Below are 10,856 nucleotides of genomic sequence, written 5' to 3'. Positions count from 1 at the left end.
GGCTGGTAGGCCTACTAAGCCCGGCGCCTGGAGCTTTTCTGTACGGTTATCAAGATACCTATAACAATTTTAATACTCTTATTTTTGTATTTCTTACATCATTTTATACATCGGCATTATAGTTCTCGCGGTTTTTACCAGCTCCTTGAATTCAATTCTCGCCATGTGTTTAAAATTCCACCTACACCTCTTAACATAGGCCTAACCCACAGCCTCCTTACGTGATATATAAAGCAACACTTAAGAAAGTGGCACTTGATTAATAATATTAACGCTATTCGTGGTGCTATTATTATCATCACAACTAAAATTAACAAATACTTGAAATTATATTGCGGTTTAAAATACAAATAGTCCCATATCTCAGTCGTCCCGAGTCTTACGCATCACGTTACCCTAAATACGAATAGGCCTACAGACTAATAAACATGTAGATATCTATATTAAGTTTTACTTACCATAAAATATTCATCCTTCCTGACACCGTAAAGCCAAATACGCCTCAGGAATTAATAAGATAGAGACTTCGCTTGCTTACAAGATAGAGCCATAGACTGCTTGTTCATGACACCATAGGAGGGAGGGCAAGACCATACAACCCTGGAATTCCGCCACAAGCTTCTATTCGCTCTTTTTCTAAAAACCAACGCTTTTCCTCTAATTTTATCTTAATTTCCTTGATGCTCTTGCTATAAAAGCACTTAAAATTAACACGCCAGCCGGTGTTCGGTAAGAGCCACTAACGTACGTATTAACCCATTCAATGGTGGGTGGGGACTGGGGCGGAGGAGGATGATCTTCTTGTTTCCACTTTCCCGGGTGCGTGACGTCATCCGTGCCTTTAGCACCGTGGACATGACTTGATCTATTGAAGACATGACGGATGTCATGTCAGACACGAATGCATTTTATAGTTTGGAGGGTTGTAATGAATATGTATCATTTAATAATAAAAGAATCCAGAGTACTTAAAGCTCTTCGTATTATTTGGAAATGCAATTCGCACGGAACAGCAGCAATTATTTAAAAAAACTTTGCCTGTACAAAGAATTTTCAGCTTATGGTTTAGCTTTTCGAAAAAATGGTCAGTTCAGTGTCAGCGAACGTTCGTAGCAGGTATAACGAATATGTGGCATTTAATGACAAATCAAAGGTACATTAAGGTTACTTATTATTTGGAAATGCAATTCACACGAAACCTAAGAAAAGGTTTAGAACACTGTTTTTGTGTGCGAGTTGATAGCTTATGGTTTAGCTTAAAAAAAAAAAAAAAAAAAAAAAGGGCAGTTCAGTGTCAACTGAAGCTCGTATAAGGAAAAAAATGGAAAAATAAACTGTATTAGGATTTGGGAAAGCAGTGAAAGTGTTTCCTGATATCCCGCGTGTTTTAAAAAACCGTTCCAGTCAATGGCCCAAAAGTTTTCAAGCTCGTACTAGTGATTTAGCCTGTAAATGAAGGTCCCTCATCCCTGTCTTAGAAACCCTTCGATAAGAAATCGGACCAGTTGTTGACTTGTAGACCCATGTAGGTTGCCTTGCCATTTTAATGAGCCCCTCAGAAACAACACAGGACTCGGAATTTGGTAAAAGGTGAAAATGAAGCTTTATTAACCATTCCTCAGCACCCATAATTGTCCATGCCACCCCGCCCAGTTTTTTAGCGCAAACGAAGGGCGTTGGGGGCTGAGGGATATTATAAGTCTTCCAGAATCATATAACTAGATTTATTCACCCATGTCGAGGATCACAAGTTTTTTTTTTTTTTTTTCAGAGAGAATGCAGCCACGCGACCTTGGCTACAGCGTGCAATCTACGTGTGGACAATGAACAGGAATTAGCTTTAGCTCTATCAATGAATCTTCGTATTGTGATGTGGCTGTTTTATTTATTTATCTCATTATACGTGTAATTAAAATCTGAAGCCTTTTATCTCAGGAAAAGCGCAATCTGCGCGTACATCAAAAAAATGCAAAAAAAAAAAAAAACACCTTTTTTCTTAAACAATATCTGAAACCTCTTCGAGGACAGATGTGGCCTGAAAGGTAGCACTAGACCAACATCGTATTTTATCTTAGAGTGATTCATATTCCAGAAGAGTATCCCGTAGCGAGGGTACACATCTCAAAATATATCGTTAGGGGAACGCTCGTGTATACTGCAAGACAGAATCAAAGGAAAATAAAACTGAAATAGGGAAAAATTAAAAACTTAAGTATTGTCGAAAGCGGGAAAAGAGGTTGACTTCGTCCATTTAGTAAGCCGTACTTTACCCGTTACTTGTGTTTTCGTCGATATTACTAAATCCTTCTTCTACACTCACAACAGGTGAACTCGGTAATATCATCCGATATATGACTTAAATACTATTATTTAATATTATCCTCAGGTATTATCGAAGCCAAATATTACCGAGATTTACCACCTAAGTGAACTTGGTTAGACCTAGTCCACATATCTAAACCAGGCTTCATACAGTAGTCTCCCAGATCCGGTGTTGCCACAAAGATGGTTTAATCTTGAACCAACGAACCACAATCATATGCATACGCGTCGGTTGGTTGTGCGCATCCAGAGATCCACACCAGTCCTGTTAAATAGAAACAAATCAGAGGGAGAAAATGTGAATGGGGAAAAACATTAAGGAGAACAGAAAGAAGGCATAAAGTAAATGAAAAGAATAAAAATATAACTTAGAATATTTCAGGATAACTGCGCAGAGTAAAACTGGTTATTTCAGTTTGCAAATAATAATAATAATAATAATAATAATAATAATAATAATAATAATAATAATAATAATAATTCGATTATCTGTTAGCCATAAACAAAATAATAACCTAATTATTTTTTTTATTCTATTTGCCTTCCCGTGACGCGCGTTAACGCTCACAGTGCTTACAGTACGTCTTGCCTGGCTCACTGTTTAGATGGTGGTAGGGGTCCTTTGGGGCTTTCCTTCCGTTGATTCTTCAGCTGTCCAACTTCTTTGACTTTTTCTTTTCATTTAATTTTCATTTTCGTTTACTTTTTATTTCAGTGGTCTCGTTAAACTCACTTATAATAATAATAATAATAATAATAATAATAATAATAATAATAATAATAATAATAATTCCCATTATTCTTATAGCCATTTACATTCATACTTAAGCTCTCTCTCTCTCTCTCTTATAATCATCATCATCATCATCATTATTATTACTGTCTCATTGTGCATTCATACTTATCCTTATGTCTGTCTCTCTCTCTCTCTCTCTCTCTCTCTCTCTCTCTCTCTCTCTCTCTCTCTCTCTCTCCAGAACCCAGAACCTGGCGGGTATTGCAAGAGGTATTGTACAATGGGAGGCCTAAACTAAGATGCCCTGACTCTCTCGCTATTGATATGAATAATATTAGGGATTGGGTCTAGCAACCTCATCCCATGAAATTTTTTGTTTTAGGCTGAAAGCGTAACGTTTTCTGGAGTCAAGTTTTCTGGGAGGATAAAAGCGTGTAGGTGGAATAATAATAATAATAATAATAATAATAATAATAATAATAATAATAATAATAATAATAATAATAATAATAATAATAACACTTATTATTATTATTATTACAAGATTAATTATGGAAGTTTAATAATAATAATAATAATAATAATAATAATAATAATAATAATAATAATAATAATATATATGACGGCTTGTGTGTCTAGCACGAGGAAGGAAGTACTATATAAGTATTATGGAGTAAACAGTGCACTACAAGTAAGAGGGGCCGACATGCTGTTAATGGAAGTCCAAAAATGCTTGAACGACACTCATTAGAGGAAAAAAGACGAGTTACAATAATTCTGTCATGTCTAAAACACCTTACTTTAAGAGAATCTTCCCGTAGGGAGGTAGTGCTGCAACCCCTTTCGTTCCTTTTACTGTACCTCCGTTCATGTTCTCTTTCTTCCATCTCACTTTCCAGTCTCCCCTAACAGTTATTTCATGGTGCAACTGCAAGGTTTTCCTCCTGTTAACCCTTTCAAACCTTTTTACTGTCAATTTGCGTTCCAGCGCTGAATGACCTCATAGGTCGCAGCTCTTGACCTTTGGCCAAAATTTTATATACAATTCAATTCAGTTTAAGAGAATCTTATTCCAGAATTCAGGTGCCTCATTCCTGGAATCATGAGATTCATTCTGTTAACGCTGTGAGTTCGTAAGTGGATACAAGCCCCGATATCGTACATGCATTCTCCTTGCGTTTTAATACATTTTTATCTATTCATTAATTTATCTTTCCTTTTAAATGAGTGAGAGCTCTTCTTTCTGTATTTCCTAATAGACACCATATTCTTTGAAGCTTGAATTTCATGTGAACGGCCCCTTTGGTGGGCTTGTTCCATATGAATAGGTTTCATTTTCTGAATAATAATAATAATAATAATAATAATAATAATAATAATAATAATAATAATAGATGAACATCATATTCTTTGGAAGCTTGAATTTCAAGTCAATGGCCCCTGTGGTGGGCTTGTTCTATAGGAACAGTTTTCATTTTCTGATAATAATAATAATAATAATAATAATAATAATAATAATAATAATAATAATAACAGGCCTACATCAACAAGCACACATGGTCAAGCCCAGTACAAGGTCTGCGTTGGGCAACAACGAGCACCTCGTGTGTACTCGCGAGTAAGGAATGAGGCCGGGAGTTCGGCTAGAGTTCTCAGGAAATGATCCGGACTGAACTGGATAAATCCCGCCAGAGGTGGGTTAGAGCGCGCCAATGATGACGGCGGCTTCGGGCGACCTTGAGGTGTCTACCTAATGAATCTTCGGTAGCGGTTTTTGTCGTTCACTTTTTACGAAAACCTTTTTAGAGCAGATGGTCTTTTGTGGTATTATCTGCGCGAACTATCTCACATCCTGTTTATATTTTGCGTGTGTTGTATTTTTTTTTTTTTTTAGGGTTATGGTCTCGGACAAATTAGGTCTTCGTCAATGAATTTCATAAAATGTACGCAGCAAAAGTCTATTAACATCAGTCGATCAAAACAGATAAAAGGATTCATTTTGGCGAATATCTGTCAAGTGTTAGACAGAATACGTTCAGCAACGAACAGAATAAAGATTGAAAAAATGAGAAATCTCTTACGAGTTTCCAGAGATCTAAACGTTTCGCGAAAACGCAGCGACGCGAAGTAACCTTCGGCCGGTAAGCGAGTTTGATTAGCAATGCTATCTTTGAGGAAAAACTTGTTTTACTCATGTGATGTAGAGCAACTATTTTTTTTTTTTTTTTTTTTTTTGAGGAACTTGTTCTTAAAGGTTCACTGGCTTGAGTTTCCTTTTGCAGTGAACTTTATTGTTGCTATTTGCATAAAAAATTGTTCTGCATTATATATATATATATATATATATATATATATATATATATATATATATATATATATATATATATATATATATATATATATATATATATACATTCAAAGTAGCGCGAACTGGATATTGAACGACATTTGTGATGTCTGATGTAAATCTGATATATAAAATCACGGTGATATGATAAAATATATATATATATATATATATATATATATATATATATATATATATATATATATATATATATATATATATATATATTGTTGCACTGTCTTTTTCTTTTTTTCTTTTCTTCAAAACTCCATATGTCATCAGTGCTTCTTCAGTCTTGAGGAGAGGTAAAAAAAAAAAAAAAAACCGCTACAATACTGTTATATTTATTCATTCCTAAGCCGACAGCTGTTTCGGCTGTCCACGGTCGTCTTCAGGGCTACTCGAGATTCACTGGAATTACATTCCAGCACACGGAAGAGATCAGCCAGAAAAAAAAAAACTATTGATAAACAAGAATCGAAAGTTAAATTTTAAACATTTGAAAAATTACTACAAATTCACAGTTTTGAAAAATGATTGAGAAATTTCACAGGCAGTGACTGTCCATGACTGCACACACACACACACACACACACACACACACATATATATATATATATATATATATATATATATATATATATATATATATATATATATATATATATATTATATATTTACTGAGAACAATCAGTATGGTGATTGCCCCTGGACGACTACTCACGGAACAAAAATCTTGTTTTAACGGTCAATATACTATTTAAGATTTATGCACAAAAGATGGATAACCACAAACACGCAGTCCTTGAAATCTTCTTGAAGGAAACTAGTTTTACACCTCCATAAATGAAGTCCTAAGCTAGCCATTAATAAAGATAACGGTTCCTAAGCAAATTGCTTTGAGATCCATTTTTTTTTTTTTTTACATCTCCTGGAACCTGTCTTGCAAATGGCCTGACGAAGATATAGCATACTTCCAGAATAATAACCGTCTACTTGACATTTTCATCCCCAAGAGTTCATAACTCAGCAAAATTTTCTTGTTTAAGAAACGAGACAAGACTAATAGATTCTGTTTTATAATAGTCGATATGTCATCAGTTACATTAATTAGTGTCAACAACTTGAACGATTTTTCAAATGATTTTAATTGTCACAGGACTGAATTTCACATAAAAGGAGAACTGCAAAATTCCTACATAAATTATTATTATTATTATTATTATTATTATTATTATTATTATTATTATTATTCAGAGGATAAAGCCCTATCCATACGGTACAAGCCTACAGGGGCCATTGACTTGAAATTCAAGCTTCCAAAGAATAGGGCGTTCATTGGAAAGTAGTTACAGAAATGCAGAAATAAGAGCTCAGTTATCAGAAAAGAAAACAAAAAAGATCAATCAATACTCTAACAGATAAAAATATAAAACAACCATTAAATTCAAGAACTTCACCAAATAACAGAAGTTACCATGGTATATTTAATGAAAGTAAAGGAAGAATGTTTCCAACGCCAGGCAGCAACAAAAGCAACCTGATGGACGATGAATTGCAATATTTATAAACTCCATGCATACGAGCAACCAGTTCCAGGTAGGACTGGGACTGAATGAATGGAATTATTATTTATTTATTTTTTTACTAAAAACAGGTCCAGAGGGTTTATCAGACATGCAGGAAAAATGTGTAAGAAAAAAATCCTAGTCTAGGCTTAAAGTTTTTTGGCCACAAGGGTTTTAGATCTTCTGGTAGAAGTAATTTCAGCAAGAGCTTAACCTAATCTGATCCAACTTATCCTAACCTAACCTAACTTATTCTTACGTTAAGGGGCAAAATGGCTTCTCAGTCAAATAATTTCATATGGGCAGACATAATTTTTTTATGCCTTTTATAGTACGCCATGTAAAGTTCAAATTTGCAAGCTTAATGTCTGGTGGTTTTTGAGTAAATTTATAAAGGTGTAAAACTGTAAACTTAATTTTGTGTGTTCGAAATAATTCGCCAGCTTTAAAACATTTCTTAGGTTGTTGGTAAATTTAAATTTCCAGTTGAAATTCGTAAGCTTCTAGTTAATCCTGTAAGCCTGGTAAATTTAAATTTCTTGCTGGAATTCGTAAGCTTAAATTTACACACTTCCTTAATCATTTAAGGTCCAAATAAATTTGAAGGCTCGGATTATTCTTTAAGTGTGTAAGCAGATCTGTTTCATAGACACCTTATATCTCTCTCTCTCTCTCTCTCTCTCTCTCTCTCTCTCTCTCTATATATATATATATATATATATATATATATATATATATATATATATATATATATATATATATATATATATATATATATATATATATATGTGTGTGTGTGTGTGTGTGTGTGTGTGTGTATGTGTGTGTGTGTGTGAATGCATCAATACAGCTTTCGAAAAATATCGTACAACCTCGGTAATCATTTACCACGTGTCAAAGCAAAAAAACAAAAAAAAAAGCGGGGCTTCTTGACCTCATTCGCGAACAACTTCCTACTATGGTGAACCTCGAGGACAGCAAAATTAGGACAGAAAAAGCAGTAAAACAAACAAACAATAGAAATGAGAAAAATTAAGTCACAATTTTCTTTAAAAAATAATTTCTGTCTGATTGGTTTGCATTCTGGAGAGAGAACTTTCACCGAAACTCTGATTCTAGAATTCTGCGTTATCAATCGTCCTTCTGTTTCTATTTCTGGTTTATTTCGGCCCCGGGATAGAAAAGGGTATTTGTTTGTCCTTAATATTAAAGCAGCGAAGAAAAGCTGAGCTTGCAATAGTCGAGAAGAAGTCTCCCCAGCGACAAAACTCGATTGAACCAGATCACTAACTTGAACCATATTCCTTTCGTTCGCCATACCTACCTCTAAACCCTGTTTGGACAAACCGTATTATCTTCCCCATTTTTTGTTTTTCTTTATTCCCTGTAAAAGAAAACTATTGTGCCGGTTTTGTCTGTCCGTCCGCACTTTATTCTGTCCGCACTTTTCCTGTCCGCCCTCAGATCTTAAAAACTACTGAGGCTGGAGGGCTGCAAGTTGGTGCGTTGATCATCCACCCTCTCACCAATCATACCAAATTGCAGCCCTCTAGCCTCCTCAGTAGTTTTTAATTTATTTAAGGTTAAAGTTAGCCATAATCGTGCTTCTGGCAACGATATACGATAGGCCACCATCGGACCGTGGTTAAAGTTTCATGGACCGCGGCTCATGCAGCATTATACCGAGACCACCGAAAGATAGATCTATTTTTAGTGGCCTTAATTATACGCTGTACAGAAAACTTGATTGCGCCGAAGAAACTTCGGCGCATTATTTACTTGTTTTATTCTCTGTCCTTCATTTATTTGATGAAATGAACCAAAGTCCTTTACTCTTGAGATGTATCTGCTTGCTAACACCGAAAACTATTTTCACCACGAAAATCTTACTTATTACCTTGCCTACCTGTTCAAGATACACACCTGGGTGGACGAGCTCAAAATAGAAATTAGAAAAACGATACAAATTAAATCAAGAATGTTTTAAATCATAGAAAATATCGACATAAAACACCAGGCTTTCACCAAATGCCTTGAGGAGCCGACTAACATTTTACAGTAGTACTAAAACGTCATACAACGGAAACTACAAACCTATATATATATATATATATATATATATATATATATATATATATATATATATATATATATATATATATATATATTTATATATATATATATATATATTTATATATATATATATATATATATATATATATATATATATATATATATATATATATATATATATATATATATAATCATCATGAAGCTTCAAATGTCGCTTAATAACAAATTCACGCTACCTCGAGGGTATCCCGATAGGGAATTATCATCGAAGGGGAATTTATAAGTGATAAATGGATTGGTACTGCCAGGTCGCGATCCTCAGTGGTAGAACATCGACTGGAGTTGCTGGATAAGTTCTGTGTCGTGGAATCGCGACCCGGCAGTACCAATCCATTTATCACTTATAAATTCCCATTCGGTGATAATTCCCTATCGGGATACTCCCGAGGTAGCGTGAATTTGATATTAAGCGACATTTGTAGCTTCATGATTGTATATAAATCACGGTGTGATAAAAAATTTCACATATATATATATATATATATACAACTATGAAATACTTGGCTACACATTATTTATTCAGAACAATATCGGCCCAGCGAGTCCAACCAGAGTGACACCGGTGCAGGCAGAGGGTGCGTGCAGAAGACAAACCAAAAGTCAACTGATGAGAAATCCCTGCCTGCGGTTGTATGCGTTGCAGAGAGCGAACGCCTAATGGTTGCAATCGCTCGGGTTGCATGGGTGAAGGAAGAGCGTTCTCCCGGTTTAAATGTGTCTGTGTGTGTGTATGGGTCTGCTGGAGAGGGGAGGGGCGTGAGATACGTCACAAATCCCGGTGAAATCCTCCCTTTAAGAAAATTCCATACTACTGAGAGGATGGACCAGCGTAAACGTCAGATTTGGTAAGAGAGGAAACATTGGAGGGCAAACGAACCGGTCTGAACTGGATAGAGCCGGAAATGCGGATTAAATCGAGGGCGCCATATCTGAAATGTCAAAGTCTTCCAAGCTTCTCGCTTATCATGACTACATAGACGAGTTAGTCTTCCGGGCCTTGGAGAACCTCTAAACGTTTGTTCTCCACGCTGTCTTTGACCCAGCAAGGCTTAGTTCAACGGAGACGCCGTGGAATTTAGCCTTAGTTAGTTTTAAAATGCTTCGACTCTGAAGTATCTCGCCGGTGAACGTTCGTCCTATCTCTCTCTCTCTCTCTCTCTCTCTCTCTCTCTTTAAGACGTTCGCTTGAAGAAAGGAAAAAGGGGAAAAAGACAGATATTTGTATCTACCTGATCAAAGAGGACGGTGAAGAGAATCTCTGCAGACAGGAACTGCTTTTGAATAGACACCACAGTCCTCCGTCCACCTTAGGACAGATGACCTCAACCAAATATTATGTACAGGGAGGTTAATGATTGGTTGACTGGTTGACAATAAGTCACCCTTATGCCAGCACGGACCTTGACCCAAAAATGGAGGAGAAAGTCTGTTTAGAAGTCGATAAAATAAAAGAAAAAATTAAAATCCGGAGAGGGGAGTGTCGAGCCGCGGCCCATGAAACTCTCAGCCGGCCGTGGTGGCCTATTCTATATCGTTGCCAGAAGTACGATCATGGCTAACTTTAACCTTAAATAAAATAAAAACTGCTGAGGCTAGAGGGCTACAAATTTGTACGTTTGAAGACTGGAGGGTGGATGATCAACATGCCAATTTGCAGTCCTCTAGCCTCAGTCGTTTTTAAGATCTGAGGGCGGACAGAAAAAAGGGCGGACAGAAAAAGTGCGGACGTACAGACAAAGCCGGCACAATA

The 10,856-nt window shown here is 35.8% G+C and overlaps 1 pseudogene; it reads right to left on the bottom strand.

The window, feature by feature from the left end:
- LOC136840193 (zinc finger protein 54-like) overlaps positions 1-3,929 on the bottom strand; it is a 10,222-nt pseudogene extending 6,293 nt beyond the window's left edge.
- Between the last annotated feature and the right edge of the window lie 6,927 nt (positions 3,930-10,856).

Source organism: Macrobrachium rosenbergii, chromosome 1 (assembly GCF_040412425.1).
Source record: "Macrobrachium rosenbergii isolate ZJJX-2024 chromosome 1, ASM4041242v1, whole genome shotgun sequence".
NCBI classification, from domain to species: Eukaryota; Metazoa; Arthropoda; class Malacostraca; order Decapoda; family Palaemonidae; genus Macrobrachium; species Macrobrachium rosenbergii.
The sequence above is the reverse complement of the archived record's forward strand: the minus strand, read 5'-3'. Positions and strand labels throughout refer to the sequence as shown.